The 18,510-nt window shown below is 47.6% G+C and overlaps 1 protein-coding gene across 4 annotated transcripts in view; it reads right to left on the bottom strand.

Moving 5' to 3' along the window:
* The window catches only part of LOC121571948 (trafficking protein particle complex subunit 9), a 322,870-nt gene that overhangs the window by 90,073 nt on the left and 214,287 nt on the right, over positions 1 to 18,510 (bottom strand). The gene's annotated exons all lie outside the window — the stretch shown is intronic.

Raw genomic sequence — 18,510 nt, forward strand, 5'->3', positions numbered from 1 at the left:
ATATAAAGATAAAAACTAAACTATTGGAGATACACTGACAGTGAAGGAAAGAGGAATGGGAAGGACGTTTAGCCACAGGCAACAACATATTTCAGTTCACCATTCAAAAAATAGCATTAAACCAAATCAACAAAGGTAAATAGGTGGATCTATCCATTCCATTCCCTCTAAATATAAAGGTGATTAAAGGGCAACAGACCACAGAAGCACTCAATGCAAACATACTGTATGGCTTTGACAAGACAGGTAGGTGTCAGTTGTTGTGGTCAGAAAGTCTCCAGCCAAGGGCTTTTTAAAGACATCCCAGATATGACAACTGTAGTTTAGAATGGCAACCTGCACTGATACAATTACACCGGTCAATCTATCTACTGCCACAGCAGATCAATGGAGATGGTAATTGGGGCTGTGTGTGTTGAAGTTTCTGTTGAATGATTTATGTCCACATTTCATCAGTGAATCAAACATTGGTGTGCTCATCTCTGATGCCATCCATCCACCCTGATCCCGCTACTGTCCTGTCCAGTCTACTGACCAGCCCTGGCCACTGATAAATTATGTATCCAGTTAGACCAAACACCCTGAGGCTCCAAGCTTCCTGCTCCACGGTGTGTGTGTGTGTGAGTGTTTGTTCAGGTTCATTTACTAACATGCGGCAGAGAGAAAGAGTTCATAGCCTGCGGTTAGAGCAACAGAGACACATCCGGGATTCAAAATTCTGTATGCCTCTCTAATAAAAAACAAACAAACTTATTACTAATAACCGGGGGCTACATTCATGGCTTCCATTCTAAGAGAAAAAGTGCCAATTGTATGCAGCCAGTACAGTCTAGAACATGGACACTGCACCATGTGGGTTGAGAAGGAAGGAAGTGGATGAAGACAACTGGAAGAGGGAGATAGGTGGAGGGGGATGCAGAAAAGTAGAGGTGAACATTTCTGCTCCCGGGGCCTGCATGGTGTGAAGCGACGGAGAGAGGGTAGAAGGGAGGGAGAGAGGGTAGAAGGGAGGGAGAGAGGGTAGAAGGGAGGGAGAGAGGGAATAAGGGAGGGAGAGAGAAGAAGGGAGAGAGAGAGAGAGAGAGAGAGAGAGAGAGAGAGAGAGAGAGAGAGAGAGAGAGAGAGAGAGAGAGAGAGAGAAGAGAGAGAGAGAGAGAGAGAGAGAGAGAGAGAGAGAGAGAGAGAGAGAGAGAGAGAGAGAGAGAGAGAGAGAGAGAGAGAGAGAGAGAGAGAGAGAGAGAGAGAGAGAAGAAGGGAGGGAGAGAGAGAGAAGAAGGGAGGGAGAGAGGGAAGAAGAGAGAGAGAGAGAATAAGAGAGAGAGAGAGAGAGAGAGAAGGGAGAGAGAGGGTAGAAGGGAGAGAGAGAGAGAGAGAGAGAGAGAGAGAGAGAGAGAGAGAGAGAGAGAGAGAGAGAGAGAGAGAGAGAGAGAGAGAGAGAGAGAGAGAGAGAGAGAGAGAGAGAGAGAGAGAGAGAGAGAGAGAGAGAGAGAGAGAGAGAGAGAGAGAGAGAGAGAGAGAGAGAGAGAGAGAGAAGGGAGAGAGAGAGAGAAGAAGGGAGGGAGAGAGGGAAGATGGGAGGGAGAGAGGGAAGAAGGGAGGAAGAGAGGGAAGAAGGGAGGGAGAGAGGGAAAGAGAAAAAGAGGAGAGGTAAAAATGTCTGCTCCTCAGGCCTGCATGGTGTGAAGCGATGGAGATGGCATCAGATTCCCTCTCTGTTTCTGCTGTCTTAGCCAATAGCCACTTCCCGTGCTGGCCTACCGCAGCCAATAAGAGCCCACGGAAGGAGACAACACTCCCTGCCCTGCACTGGGTTGGCCACCTGTGGACCTCACAGAGGAGTAACTCAAGGCTAGCCTGGTCCCAGATCTCTTTCTGCTGTCTTGCATATTACTATCCACTCAAACAGATCAGTCACACTAGGAGGTAGTAGGGAGGTAAAATCCTCTCCTCTACATGCATGCATACTGGTGTCTGTTTACCATTCCAATAACTCTGAAGTAACTGTTAAAAATAATGCATTATACCTGATTATCTAACAAGCAGAATTATATTTCATCTGTCTCGGTTCATTCTTTGTTTTATTTCATTCATCTAACCGTCTCTTAAACTGTTTTATAACATCCTAGATTTTAAATGAATATATTAAACCAATATAAAACTATGAGTGTCTTATTTCCGGTCTGTGTGTAGTTAATGGTGATGGATGTGGTAGTAAATGAAGAGGGCTTGGTAGAGGAATTGATTCCCCCAGCAAAGTGAGAGTGATGATGGTGTCCTGGGGAGAACAGTCAAATCACAGACACAGAGAAACAACTGCAGGGCCCAGGTTTTAAACCAAATGTTTATGACAATTTATAACTAGCAACTGTGTCTCTGTGACTCTGTGTCTCTGTGTCTCTGTCTCTCCCCGTCTATTCTTCTAGCTTTCTTTCCTTCGCTCATCACGCTCTTAGGAATTCTCTCTCTCACGGTCTCTCTCGCTCGCACTAACGCGCGCACATACACAGAGAGACAGACACATTGTTGTTACGACTAATAAACAGTCATCTCTCCAGGTATAAAACAGAGAGACAGACACTACAACACTCCCTTTCCCACAACAGGTAACTGGAATAGAACCCTCCACTTCACAGTCTTTCACCATCATTCCTTTATAAGCTGAGAGAAACAGCAGCAATATGCCTTTCAGGAGGGCATCTAACTGCAAACATTTATCTCCATAGGACAGTGGTCACCAACCGCTCTGTTGCGATCGACTGGTTGATCTCCAAGGCATTCCTAGTCGATCACCAAACATTTCTGTAAAAAGCCCAAAGATAAAGCGTCGAGTTCCAATTTTTTTTTTTTTTACGGTAGGTGCACTACATTCAGCTGCCCTGTGCGCCGAGTAGTCGAAGTGCCTGGAGAGCAAATCAAGTGCATCTATAGGCCTACCGCTGACCAATCAGATAGCTCAGATCACCGTGTCCGCAGCTTCCATGAGCCCACAGCGAAGTTGATAGTCGACTACTGTGTGAGATTTCAAAACGTTCAAAACCATGACTAGAGAGAGACTGTCAATGAATACAGCAAAGAGATGAGTGAGTTCATGGTAAAGATTTAATTTAGCACTGTCAACATTACATAAAATGCCCTCTATCAACTCGTGCTAGAAAGTGTATTGATAGACTTGCGTTGTTATTAGAAGCTTGTGTCTTTGTAAAATCGAGGAGTATTTCACGTTCTCTGGTCATACGAGAAACAACATGAATTGGTGCGTGAGAGTTTCGCCATCAGCTGGAAGACGGTGTCCCCTGTTTGGTCAATCAGCGGAGGGAGGAAGAGCTGAGGGAAGGTGAGAGGCGCTCTCTCTCTATTTCCCTCCCCCTCTCTCTATTTCCCTCCCCCTCTCTCTCCCTCCCTCCCAGTAAACTAAAACAAAGGATTTCAATTCATGCCTCACATGTAATACAACAAATGATATATTACCAGTGTGATCATATATAATTTTAAAATGGTCTGAGAAGAACAACATTGGCAGGGCAATTCAAGAATAGCTGATGTGCAGTGATAATGTATTGGGCCTATAGCCTACTGCACAAACCGCATTGCTACAGAACTGTTTTTAATAGGTTAATTTTGCATATGCTTATGTTTTTTAAGTAATGTAAATTTTTTTAAACGGCCCGCATTTTGACTCAGAAAGTGATCTCGGCTCATAAAAGTTGGGTGACCACTACCATAGGAGTTGTGTGAGGGTTAGAGTTGCTAGAAAAAGCTCCTCTAGTCTCCATATCTTCATTCTAATTGGCACTAATACCCTACACTCCCTATAAGGGGTTCCATGTAGAACCCTTTCCACAGAGGGTTCTACATGGAACCCAAATGAGTCCTAGCTGGAACCAAAAGGGCTCTACCTGGAACCAAAAAGGGTTCTCCTATGGGGACAGCCGAATAACTCTTTTAGGTTCTAGATGGCACTTTTTTTCTAAGAGTGTATATACTCTAGTGCACCCTATGGGCCCTGGTCAAAAGTAGTGCACTATATAGGGAATAGGGTGTCATTTGGGACACATGCCATGATACTGCCTGCATAACAGTGTTCATTAACTAGGGTTGTAATCTCTGCTGTGAGAGTAACAACATTTAGTAACACCAATGCTTTCTCCCTGAGCGTATTAAGGAAAAGGTGGCTATTTCCATTTTCTCTGCTTGGTACCACAACACTGGGTCGATATATATTGATGTTTGTGCTCATCTGTGGATCTCAGCTCAGCTCACTGGTCCCAGAGGAGCTGTATCTATCTGCACTGAGAACACCATGCAGTTCACACAGTCACAACTACCACACCTGTGTGTGTGTGAGTTTTTTTTTATAGGGCCCTATAAAATCTGCGTTGCGGAAAACACAGACAGAATCACGGAATCCAGACATTAAAACAGAATTCAACAATATAAAGAAATGTATTGAATTTAGCAGGAAATCAACTAAATGTATTGAACTTATTTGAACATTAATTAATTTTCCCAAGTTAATCATAAGACATGAACAAAATGCATAAGTGATTCGTATTTTCCTGCAACTTTCTGAAATGGCACAGAAAAGCCCCTGTCTGTGTGTGTAGTGTGCGGTGCTCGTATGTGTAGTCTACACTTTGTGTAGCCATTAATGATAATGCTAATAATGATAACTGTCTGTTTGTAGATGGAAAGGCTTTCCCAAAAACCTTCTCAGTTAAATGTTAACTTCAAAGTAGCCTATGCCTACCTGGAAGAATGATATCATGATTATTTGCATCAATCCAGTGGCCATTTGTTTTGCAAACTCTACAATCACATGAGCGCTATAGAAACCTCTAACCAAACAATGGTCTCTGGCTGGTGCACAGTTGAATTGAAGGGTAACTAGACCCAAAATTGAAGGGTAACTTAACCCAGACCTTAAAAGTGGTCTCTTGATGTGGTTTAACCATCGTTGTGGCCTTAGAACATCAAATGTTGTTGTTTTTCTATAAAAAAGTGTGATTTGGGAAAAAACGGAGAAAAACAAAACAGAGAAAACAAAAACGAAATCAGGCAAAAACATTCAACAGATTTTATATTTTATCGCCCTAGTGTGAGTAGCTGCAAGTGTGTGCATGTCTGTGCCTGCAAGAGTGTGTGCTCTCTGAAAACACATACACCATCCTCCAAATTATGTATTACATACACACACACAAAATATATACGTTGTGTGTATTGAGCAGTGAGCACCCAGAAGTGGAAAGGTGAGAAAGACAATGCTAATCTATCTTAATTACACTGCTCAAAAAAATAAAGGGAACACTTAAACAACACAATGTAACTCCAAGTCAATCACACTTCTGTGAAATCAAACTGTCCACTTAGGAAGCAACACTGATTGACAATACATTTCACATGCTGTGGTGCAAATGGAATAGACAACAGGTGGAAATTATAGGCAATTAGCAAGACACCCCCCAATAAAGGACTGGTTTTGCAGGTGGTGACCACAGACCACTTCTCAGTTCCTATGCTTCCTGGCTGATGTTTTGGTCACTTTTGAATGCTGGCGGTGCTTTCCCTCTAGTGGTAGCATGAGACGGAGTCTACAACCCACACAAGTGGCTCAGGTAGTGCAGCTCATCCAGGATGGCACATCAATGCGAGCTGTGGCAAGAAGGTTTGCTGTGTCTGTCAGCGTAGTGTCCAGAGCATGGAGGCGCTACCAGGAGACAGGCCAGTACATCAGGAGACGTGGAGGAGGCCGTAGGAGGGCAACAACCCAGCAGCAGGACTGCTACCTCCGCCTTTGTGCAAGGAGGAGCAGGAGGAGCACTGCAAAATGACCTCCAGCAGGCCACAAATGTGCATGTGTCTGCTCAAACGGTCAGAAACAGACTCCATGAGGGTGGTATGAGGGCCCGACGTCCACAGGTGGGGGTTGTGCTTACAGCCCAACACCGTGCAGGACGTTTGGCATTTGCCAGAGAACACCAAGATTGGCAAATTCGCCACTGGCGCCCTGTGCTCTTCACAGATGAAAGCAGGTTCACACTGAGCACACGTGACAGACGTGACAGAGTCTGGAGACGCTGTGGAGAACGTTCTGCTGCCTGCAACATCCTCCAGCATGACCGGTTTGGCGGTGGGTCAGTCATGGTGTGGGGTGGCATTTCTTTGGGGGCCGCACAGCCCTCCATGTGCTCGCCAGAGGTAGCCTGACTGCCATTAGGTACCGAGATGAGATCCTCAGACCCCTTGTGAGACCATATGCTGGTGCGGTTGTCCCTGGGTTCCTCCTAATGCAAGACAATGCTAGACCTCATGTGGCTGGAGTGTGTCAGCAGTTCCTGCAAGAGGAAGGCATTGATGCTATGGACTGGCCCGCACGTTCCCCAGACCTGAATCCAATTGAGCACATCTGGGACATCATGTCTCGCTCCATCCACCAACGCCACGTTGCACCACAGACTGTCCAGGAGTTGGCGGATGCTTTAGTCCAGGTCTGGGAGGAGATCCCTCAGGAGACCATCCGCCACCTCATCAGGAGCACGCCCAGGCGTTGTAGGGAGGTCATACAGCCACGTGGAGGCCACACACACTACTGAGCCTAATTTTGACTTGTTTTAAGGACATTACATCAAAGTTGGATCAGCCTGTAGTGTGGTTTTCCACTTTAATTTTGAGGGTGACTCCAAATCCAGACCTCCATGGGTTGATACATTTGATTTCCATTGATCATTTTTGTGTGATTTTGTTGTCAGCACATTCAACTATGTAAAGAAAAAAGTATTTCATAAGATTATTTCATTCATTCAGAGTTATTTTAGTGTTCCCTTTATTTTTTTGAGGAGTGTAGAATGTATGTTGGCAGCTTTGATGTACAATATTCTTCTGCTTTCTATATTCTTCAGACAATAGCCTTTCAGCTAGACTGCTGTATTAGCTAAGATGTTACTTCTTTAATCAATAAATTAATTGAGGCCTCCCGAGTGGCGCAGCGTCACTTCAGACCCGGGTTCGTTCCCAGGCTGTGTCACAGCCGGCCGTGACCGGGAGACCCATGAAGTGGCGCACAATTGGCCCATCATTGTCCGGGTTAGTGGAGGATTTGGCAGGCCGGGATTTCCTTGTCCCATCGTGCTCTAGCGACTCCTTGTGGCGGGCCGGGCGCCTTCAAGCTGACTTTGGTCGCCAGCTGGACGGTGTTTCTTGTGTCAAACAGCAGTGCGGCTTGGCAGGGGTCGCGCTTCGGATGACGCATGGCTCTCGACCTTCCCCTCTCCCGAGTCCGTAGGGGAGTTGCAGCGATGGGACAAGACAGTAACTACCAATTGGATATCACAAAATTGGGGAGAAAAAGGGGTAAAAGCCCCCCAAAACAAAAACTCAAAAATAAATGAATTGAACAGGGATTCAGACAGATTTCAGTCTTTAAGCAATGTGTGGATCTCCATCTCTTTGTATTGTTTGGTTTATATGAGTGCATGGCGCACGTGCGCTCTCACACACACAACATCAGAGGACTAGGGAGGAAGGGAGAGAGAGTAATGCAATTATACTACATGACCAAAAATGTGTGGACACCTGCTCGTTGAACATCTCATTCCAAAATCATGGGCATTAAAATGGAGTTGGTCCCCCCTTTACTGCTATAAAAGCCTCCACTCTTCTGGGAAGGCTTTCCACTAGATTTGCTTCCATTCAGCCACAAGAGCATTAGTGAAGTCGGGCACTGATGTTGGGGTGATTAGGCCTGGCTCGCAGTCAGCGTTCCAATTCAAGGCTCTGTGCAGGCCAGTCAAGTTCTTCCACACCGACCTCAACAAACCATTTCTGTATGGACCTCGCTATGTTCACGCGGGCATTATCATGCTGAAACAGGAATGGGCCTTCCCCAAACTGTTGCCACAAAGTCGGAAGCACAGAATCGTCTAGCATGTCATTGTATGCTGTAGCATAAAGATTTCCCTTCACTGGAACTAAGGAGCCAGAACCATGAAAAGCAGCATCAGACCATTATTCCTCCTCCACCAAACTTTCCAGTTGGTACTATGCATTGGGGCAGGTAGCGTTCTCCTGGCATCTGCCAAAACTAGATTCGTCCGTCGGACTGCCAGATGGTGAAGCGTGATTCATCACTCCAAAGAACGTGTTTCCACTGCTCCAGAGTCCAATGACGGTGAGCTTTACACCACTCCACTCCACTCCAGCCGACGCTTGGTATTGCACATGGTGGTCTTAGGCTTGTGTGCTGCTGCTGGGCCATTGAAACCAATTTCATGAACTTCCCGACGAACAGTTCTTGTTCTGACGTTGCTTCCAGAGGCAGTTTGGAACTCGGTATTGCAACCGAGGACAAACGATTTTTACGCGCTTCAGCACTTGGCGGTCCCGTTCTGTGAGCTTGTGTGGACCACCACTTCGCGGCTGAGCCGTTGTTGCTCCTAGACTTTTCCACTTCACAATAACAGCACTTACAGTTGACCGGGGCAGCTCTAGCAGGGCAGAAATTTGACAAACAGACTTGTTGGAAAGGTGGCATCCAAATGACGGTGCCACAATGAGCTCTTCAGTAAGGACATTCTACTGCCAATGTTTGTCTATGGAGATTGCATGGCTGTGTGCTCGATTTTATACACCTGTCAGCAACAGGTCTTGCTGAAATAGCCGAATCCACAAATTTGAAGGGGTGTCCACATACTTTTGTATATATAGTGTATCATTTCACAGGCCTCCGCTACAAAGGACAGCACAAATTAAACAACAATTAAGCACTCTGAACAGACAAACAAGAAGCTTTAAGTGCAACACACACGCATGCAAGCAGGCCGGCAAGAACACACACAAACACAGTCCACAGGCGGCTGCTGAGGGGAGGACGGCTCATAATAATGGCTGGAACGTAGCGAATGGAATGGCATGTGTTTAATGGAAACCATGTGTTTGATGTATTTGATAGCATTCCACTGATTCCGCTCCAGCCATTACGACGAGCCCGTCTTCCCCAATTAAGGTGCCACCAACCTCATGTGACACACACTACAGGCGTTTGAAGATTAGTGGTACTGGGTTTATGTCCCTGACTGAAGTCCCATCTTCAAACCAGCGCTGATTTAATCTCCCAGTCATCTTCAAACAGACACATTGAGCCATGAAATGCCTTGTTTCAACGATGCAAATAGTCTCTAAAAAGTAAAGAAAAACGCAGCAGTTGAACAGATCTGGGATTGTTCTTTTCTGCATAACCGTTGAATATGTAATACAATTAGATTACTAACAATTCATTATTGTCCCCGGGACCACCCATTCATAAAAATGTATGCACACATGACTGTAAGTCGCTTTGGATAAAAGCGTCTGCTAAATGGCATATTAATGATTAATTAAATTATATGTCGCAAACAGCTGTAAAGATAAACGCCTATACATCTAATTTCTAACAGTGGCGTAGAGCCTGCTGCATAGCCCTGCTGCTGGACAGGGAAGGGTTAACAACACAATCTCATTCCTTCTCAACCATGAATTGATTGTGGCGTCTTGCAGCGCTTACACCCTAATCTAGTCTATTAGCAGCATTTTAATAACTGCCACTGCTAGCGGTCCGGGAGGGCAGGGAGGACCAGGGGCTGCCCTCCTAGATCACCCTCCCTTCACCCCCCTCTACCTCCCTCACCTCCAGACCATATCACCCTCCCTTCACCCCCAGACCATATCACCCTCCCTTCACCCCCCTCTACCTCCCTCACCTCCAGACCATATCACCCTCCCTTCACCCCCCTCTACCTCCCTTCACCCCCCTCTACCTCCTGACTATATCCCCCTCCCTTCACCCCCCTCACCTCCAGACCATATCACCCTCCCTTCACCCCCCTCTACCTCCCCTCACCTCCAGACCATATCACCCTCCCTTCACCCCCCCCTCTACCTCCCTCCACCTCCAGACCATATCACCCTCCCTTCACCCCCCTCTACCCCCCTCACCTCCAGACCATATCACCCTCCCTTCACCCCCTCTACCTCCCCTCACCTCCAGACCATATCACCCTCCCTTCACCCCCTCTACCTCCCTCCACCTCCAGACCATATCACCCTCCCTTCACCCCCTCTACCTCCCTCCACCTCCAGACCATATCACCCTCCCTTCACCCCCCTCTACCTCCCCTCACCTCCAGACCATATCACCCTCCCTTCACCCCCCTCACCTCCAGACCATATCACCCTCCCTTCACCCCCCTCTACCTCCCTCCACCTCCAGACCATATCACCCTCCCTTCACCCCCCTTCTAACCTCCAGACCATATCACACCCCCTTCACCGCCTCTACCTTCCTCCAGAACACCCCCTCCCTTCTTCACCCCCTCTACCTCCCGACTATATCCCCCCTCCCTTCACCCCCCTCACCTCCAGACCATATCACCCTCCCTTCACCCCCCCCTCTACCTCCCTCACCTCCAGACCATATCACCCTCCCTTCACCCCCCCTCACCTCCAGACCATATCACCCTCCCTTCACCCCCCTCTACCTCCCTCCACCTCCAGACCATATCACCCTCCCTTCACCCCCTTCTAACCTCCAGACCATATCACACCCCCTTCACCGCCTCTACCTTCCTCCAGAACACCCCCTCCCTTCTTCACCCCCTCTACCTCCCGACTATATCCCCCTCCCTTCACCCCCCTCACCTCCAGACCATATCACCCTCCCTTCACCCCCCTCTACCTCCCCTCACCTCCAGACCATATCACCCTCCCTTCACCCCCCTCTACCTCCCCTCACCTCCAGACCATATCACTCCCTCCACCCACATCCAACCCTCAGACCAACACCCTACACCCACTCCAGGAGGAATAGAGGAGAGAAGAGGAGAAGAGGAGGAGGAGGAGAGGATTGTAGAGGAGAGGATAAATAGAGGAGAGGATAGGAGCAGGAGGAGAGGTGGATAAGATAAGAGGAGAGGCAGAGGAGAGGAGGACGAAAGGAGAGGAGAAACAGTTCAGAGCATGTTCAAGCAAGGGTCTGTTCATGCATGTCAACTGGGAGAGAGAGACCACCTGAAACCATGTATATTTTATTAATCCAGGAAGGTAACTAACATTTGAAAGGGTTTAAACATCCTGCTGCCTCCATTCAAGGTGAACATCACCCTGCAATACTCATTGCATATGGGGAATGGGGAAATGTGAACACTGTTCGAACTTTAAAAGCAATGGTTTTGGTGTGACTGGGCTAGGGAACAATGCCCAAGGGAATATGTTGTGACACAGGTGTATGTGTGTAGGTATAAATACAAATATACACAGAGTTAACAAAACATTAGGAACTGCTCTTTTCATGACATAGACTGACCAGGTGAATCCATGTGAAAGCTATGATCCCTTGTTGATGTCACTTGTTAAACTGCGCTTCAATCAGTGTAGATGAAGGGGAGGAGATAGCTTAAAGAAGGATTTTTAAGCCTTGAGACAATTGAGACATGGATTGTGTATGTGTGCCATTCAGAGTGTGAATGTGCAAGACAAAATATTTAAGTGCCTTTGAATGGGGTATGGTAGTAGGTGCCAGGCACACCGGTTTGGGTGTGTCAAGAACTGCAATGCTGCTGGGTTTTTCACGCTCAACAGTTTCCCGTGTGTATCAAGAATGGTCCACCACCCAAAGGCAATCTAGCCAACTTGACACAACTGTGGGAAGCATTGGAGTCAACATGGGCCAGCATCCCTGTGGAACGGTTTCGACACCTTGTAGAGTCCATGCCCCTACGAATTGAGACTGTTCTGAAGGCAAAAGGGGGTACAACTCAATATTAAGAAGGTGTTGCTAATCGTTTGTATACTCAGTGTATATTTCTATACTATAAATATAAGCACAGTTCAAATCCTCGAGTCGACAAGGTGAAGAATCTGTCAATGGGCAAGGCACTTAACCCTAATTGCTCCAGGGTCGCCGTTGGGTGTCTTATGGGGAGTTGGGATATGCCAAAAATAAATTTCCAATTCACACATGCATATAAACACACACAACACACACACACGAAGGGGGACTGGAGCCCTCTCGAACAGCCAGGTCTACTTTATGGGTGTAATAACATGGTACTGATATATCAAATCAAATTGTATTGGTCACATACACGTGTTTAGCAGATGTTATTGTGGGTGTAGTGAAATGCTTGTGCTTCTAGCTCCGACAGTGCAGTAATATCTAACAAGTAATATCTAACAATTTCACAACATATACCCCATACACACATCTAAGTAAGGAATGAATTAAGAATATATACATATAAGGACGAGCGATGTCAGAGCGGCATGGTCTAAGATACAGTAGAATAGTATAGAATACAGTATATACATATGAGATGAGTAACGCAAGATATGTAAACATTATTAAAGTGACTAAGATACCTTAGAATAGTATAGAATACAGTATATACATATGAGATGAGTAATGCAAGATATGTAAACATTATTAAAGTGGTTGGTGTTCCATTTCTTAAAGTGGCCAGTGATTTCTAGTCTATGTCTATAGGCAGCAGCCTCTAATGTGCTAGTGATGGCTGTTTAATAGTCTGATGGCCTTGAGATAGAAGTTGTTTTTCAGTCTCTCGGTCCCAGCTTTGATGCACCTCTACTGTCCTCGCCTTCTGGATGATAGCGGGGTGAACAGGCAGTGGCTGGGGTGGTTGATGTCCTTGATGATCTTTTTGGCCTTCCTGTGACATCGGGTGCTGTAGGTGTCCTGGAGGGCGTGTATTTTGCCCCCGGTAATGCGTTGGGCAGACCGCACCACCCTCTGGAGAGCCTTGCGGTTGCGGGCAGTGCATTTGCCGTACCAGGCGGTGACACAGCCCGACAGGATGCTGTCAATTGTGCATCTGTAAAAGTTTGTGAGGGTTGTAGATACCAAGCCAAATTTCTTTAGCCTTCTGAGGTTGAAGATGCTCTGTTGCGCCTTCTTCACCACACTGTCTGTGTGGGTGGACCATTTCAGTTTGTCAGTGATGTGTACGCCAAGGAACTTGAAGCTTTCCACCTTCGCCACTGCGGTCCCGTCGATGTGGATAGGGGGGTGCACCCTCTGCTGTTTCCTGACGTCCACAATCATCTCCTTTGTTTTGTTGACGTTGAGTGAGAGATTATTTTCCTGGCACCACACTCCCACAGCCCTCACATTTTTACATTTTACATTTACGTCATTTAGCAGACGCTCTTATCCAGAGCGACTTACAAATAGGTGCATTCACCTTATAGCCAGTGGGATAACCACTATACAATTATTATTTTTATTTTCTTAATTTTTTATTTTATTTTAGATTATTTATTTTATTTTATTTTTAAAAAAAATTTGGGGGGAGAGGATTACTTTATCCTATCCCAGGTATTCCTTAAAGAGGTGGGGTTTCAAATGTCTCCGGAAGGTGGTGAGTGACTCCGCTGTCCTGGCGTCGTGAGGGAGCTTGTTCCACCATTGGGGTGCCAGAGCAGCGAACAGTTTTGATTGGGCTGAGCGGGAACTATGCTTCCGCAGAGGTAGGGGAGCCAGCAGGCCAGAGGTGGATGAACGCAGTGCCCTCGTTTGGGTGTAGGGACTGATCAGAGCCTGGAGGTACGGAGGTGCCGTTCCCCTCACAGCTCCGTAGGCAAGCACCATGGTCTTGTAGCAGATGCGAGCTTCAACTGGAAGCCAGTGGAGTGTGCGGAGGAGCGGGGTGACGTGAGAGAACTTGGGAAGGTTGAACACCAGACGGGCTGCGGCATTCTGGATGAGTTGTAGGGGTTTAATGGCACAGGCAGGGAGCCCAGCCAACAGCGAGTTGCAGTAATCCAGACGGGAGATGACAAGTGCCTGGATTAGGACATGTGCCGCTTCCTGTGTAAGGCAGGGTCGTACTCTCCGAATGTTGTAGAGCATGAACCTACAGGATCGGGTCACCGCCTTGATGTTAGCGGAGAACGACAGGGTGTTGTCCAGGGTCACGCCAAGGCTCTTCGCACTCTGGGAGGAGGACACAACGGAGTTGTCAACCGTGATGGCGAGATCATGGAATGGGCAGTCCTTCCCCGGGAGGAAGAGCAGCTCCGTCTTGCCGAGAGTTCAGCTTGAGGTGGTGATCCGTCATCCATACTGATATGTCTGCCAGACATGCAGAGATGCGATTCGCCACCTGGTTATCAGAAGGGGGAAAGGAGAAGATTAGTTGTGTGTCGTCAGCGTAGCAATGATAGGAGAGGCCATGTGAGGATATGACAGAGCCAAGTGACTTGGTGTATAGCGAGAATAGGAGAGGGCCTAGAACTGAGCCCTGGGGGACACCAGTGGTGAGAGCACGTGGTGCGGAGACAGCTTCTCGCCACGCCACTTGGTAGGAGCGACCGGTCAGGTAGGACGCAATCCAAGAGTGAGCCGCGCCGGAGATGCCCAGCTCGGAGAGGGTGGAGAGGAGGATCTGATGGTTCACAGTATCAAAGGCAGCAAACAGGTCTAGAAGGACAAGAGCAGAGGAGAGAGAGTTAGCTTTAGCAGTGCGGAGAGCCTCTGTGACACAGAGAAGAGCAGTCTCAGTTGAATGACCAGTCTTGAAACCTGACTGGTTTGGATCAAGAAGGTCATTCTGAGAGAGATAGCAAGAGAGTTGGCTAAAGACGGCACGCTCAATAGTTTTGGAGAGAAAAGAAAGAAGGGATACTGGTCTGTAGTTGTTGACATCAGAGGCATCGAGTGTTGGTTTTTTGAGAAGGGGTGCAACTCTCGCTCTCTTGAAGACGGAAGGGACATAGCCAGCGGTCAAGGATGAGTTGATCAGCGAGGTGAGGTAAGGGAGAAGGTCACCGGAGATGGTCTGGAGAAGAGAGGAGGGGATAGGGTCAAGCGGGCAGGTTGTTGGGCGGCCTGCCGTCACAAGTCGCAAGATTTTATCTGGAGAGTGAGGGGAGAAAGAAGTCAAAGCATAGGATAGGGCAGTGTGAGCAGGACCAGCAGTGTCATTTGACTTAACAAACGAGGATCGGATGTCGTCAACCTTCTTTTCAAAATGGTTGACGAAGTCATCCACAGAGAGGGAGGAGGGGGGGGGGGGGGATTCAGCAGGGAGGAGAATGTGGCAAAGAGCTTCCTAGGGTTAGAGGCGGATGCTTGGAATTTAGAGTGGTAGAAAGTGGCCTTAGCAGCAGAAACAGATGAAGAAAATGTAGAGAGGAGGGAGTGAAAAGATGCCAGGTCCGCAGGGAGTCTAGTTTTCTTCCATTTCCGCTCAGCTGCCCGGAGCTCTGTTCTGTGAGCTCGCAATGAGTCATCAAGCCACGGAGCTGGAGGGGAGGACCGAGCCGGCCGGGAGGATAGGGGACATAGAGAGTCAAAGGATGCAGAAAGGGAGGAGAGGAGGGTTGAGGAGGCAGAATCAGGAGATTGGAGGGAGAAGGATTGAGCAGAGGGAAGAGATGATAGGGTGGAAGAGGAGAGAGTAGCGGGAGAGAGAGAGCGAAGATTGCGACGGCGCATTACCATCTGTGTAGGGGCAGAGTGAGTAGTGTTGGAGGAGAGGGAGAGAGAAAAGGATACAAAGTAGTGGTCGGAGACTTGGAGGGGAGTTGCAGTGAGATTAGTAGAAGAACAGCATCTAGTAAAGATGAGGTCAAGCGTATTGCCTGCCTTGTGAGTAGGGGGGGACGGTGAGAGGGTGAGGTCAAAAGAGGAGAGGAGTGGAAAGAAGGAGGCAGAGAGAAATGAGTCAAATGTAGACGTAGGGAGGTTGAAATCCCCCAGAACTGTGAGGGGTGAGCCATCCTCAGGAAAGGAACTTATCAAGGCGTCAAGCTCATTGATGAACTCTCCAAGGGAACCTGGAGGGCGATAGATGACAAGGATATTAAGCTTAAATGGGCTAGTGACTGTGACAGCATGGAATTCAAATGAGGAGATAGACAGATGGGTCAGGGGCAAAATTGAGAATGTCCACTTGGGAGAGATGAGGATTCCTGTGCCACCACCCCGCTGACCAGATGCTCTCGGGGTATGCGAGAACACATGGTCAGACGAGGAGAGAGCAGCAGGAGTAGCAGTGTTTTCAGTGGTAATCCATGTTTCCGCCAAGAAGTCGAGGGACTGGAGGGTAGCATAGGCTGGGATGAAGTCTGCCTTGTTGGCAGCAGAACGGCAGTTCCAGAGGCTGCCTGAGACCTGGAACTCCACGTGGGTCGTGCGTGCAGGGACCACCAGGTTAGAGAGGCAGCAGCCACGCGGTGTGAGGCGTTTGTGTAGCCTGTGCAGAGAGGAGAGAACAGGGATAGGCAGAGGCATAGTTGACAGGCAGCAGCAGATGGCTACAATAATGCAGAGGAGATCGGAATAAAATGAACTAAACATCTGGGAAAGGAGAGAGCGGGGCCTCCCTCACCACAACTCCCAAATATAACTCTCCCAACTTCCACCTCAGAAACCTCACCTCCTCCCTGTAGGCTGTCTCGTCATTGTTGGCAATCAAGCCTACTACTGTTGTGTTGTCTGCAAACTTGATGATTGAGTTGGAGGCGTGCTTGGCCACGCAGTCATGGGTGAACCGGGAGTACAGGAGTGGACTGAGCACGCACCCTTGTGGGGCCCCAGTGTTTAGGATCAGCGAAGTGGAGATGTTGTTTCCTACCTTCACCACCTGGGGGCGGCCCGTCAGGAAGTCCAGGACCCAGTTGCACAGGGCGGAGTTCAGAACCAGGGCCTCGAGCTTAATGATGAGCTTGGAGGGTACTATGGTGTTGAATGCTGAGCTATAGTCAATGAACAGCATTCTTAAATAGGTATTCCTCTTGTCCAGATGGGATAGGGAAGTGTGCAGAGTGATGGCGATTGCATCGTCTGTGGATCTATTGGGGCGATAAGCAAATTGAAGTGGGTCTAGGGTGGCAGGTAATGTAGAGGTGATATGGAGAAGGAGAGCCCACAGTCCTTGGTAGTGGGCCTGCATCGGTGGCACTGTGTTATCCTCAAAGCGGGCGAAGAAGGTGTTTAGCTTGTCCGGAAGCAAGACGATGGTCTCGGCGAAGTGGCAGGTTTTCCTTTTGTAGTCTGTGATTGTCTGTAGACCCTGACACATACGTCTCGTGTCTGAGCCGTTGAATTGCGACTCCACTTTATCTCTATACTGAAGTTTTGCTTGTTTGATTGCCTTGCGGAGTGAATAACTACACTGTTTGTATTCTGCCATATTCCTAGTCAACTTGCCATGGTTAAATGCGGTGGTTTGCAGACAGTTCTCTGTGGAATGACCTCTATGTGTTTAAATGATGTGATGCCTCGGACCAACAAACAGCACATGATAAATACATTAGATTGTGTTCATTTCAGCCCTGCTCTGAAATGCTGTGAATCATCTGATTGCAGTAAGTGTCGGTTCGTCTGAATACCTCGGGCTTGGAGCTCCATCACGGAAAGAGAAAAAACACAGATGCAGGGAGGGTGGGACACACGCACGCATGCATGCATATACACACTGTGTATCGTTGCATCATGGGGGTGGGTGAGAAGAAAAGAGAAAAAAAGGAATCCTGACACCTACAATTCCCCTTTTCACTCACAGACAGATGTATATCATAACCTCATCATACAATTATGTCTGCTGTTTCGCCCAGTTTAGACGTACAAATGTTACGAATTATAATTATCCACACACACAGCATGTCTATATTTTCCTTTGATTATTCAACCAGCAGTGCAGAATACTTCATCTTAACCTGCATAGGAATCCATTAGAGACAGAGCAAGAGAGAAAGAGGGTGTGAGTGGCAGAGAAAAAAGAGAGAGAGAACCAGCAAAAAAAGAGAAGTGTTTTTATCAAAGCGTTACTGCTGCTGCTCTAACAGCCAGTGATTGCACTGGGGAGAAACAGAGAAGAAAAGAGAAAGTACAGAGCTGTGTGTGTGTGTGTGTTTGACTGTGAGTGTTTGTGAGCCCAGTGTTCCATTTTTAGCTCACATGCTTGAGCTCATGTGCTGAGAGTGGAGGCGGGCTGTGCGGAGGCGGGCGGTGCGAAGGCGGGCGAGAGCAACACGCTATTTATAGATTGCATGTGGCTGACACCCCGTAACCCCCGGTTACCAGCAACAGCAGCCTCAGCACCGACTCCACCTCCATCCATACTGGTCCTGCTCTTTCTGACACAAACACACACACAGTTCTATTGGATGGGCTGCTGCAGAAACAGATCTATACGAACAATTACAGTATGGATATACAGTATGGATATGCCTCAGTGCAGGAATCTGCTAATGCATTGATCAAGATGCTATTTAAATTCAGTCGATGCAGAGTTTGCAGGGAGGGACAGAATAGAGCACAGGGTTTCACTCTATGCAGACAAACAATGCTTTGAGAACATACTGTACGATGTTGAAATCTGGTGAATTATATGCTTCATTAGTGAATTATCAAGTGGCTTGGAGGATCTAATGATAAAACCTCAGTCTTGGTTTCAACTAGATGACATTATAGCTGTGAATGACTGTGAATGAATGGGATTAGAGTTTAAAAAACGATAT

The sequence above is a fragment of the Coregonus clupeaformis genome, chromosome 8 (assembly GCF_020615455.1).
Source record: "Coregonus clupeaformis isolate EN_2021a chromosome 8, ASM2061545v1, whole genome shotgun sequence".
NCBI classification, from domain to species: Eukaryota; Metazoa; Chordata; class Actinopteri; order Salmoniformes; family Salmonidae; genus Coregonus; species Coregonus clupeaformis.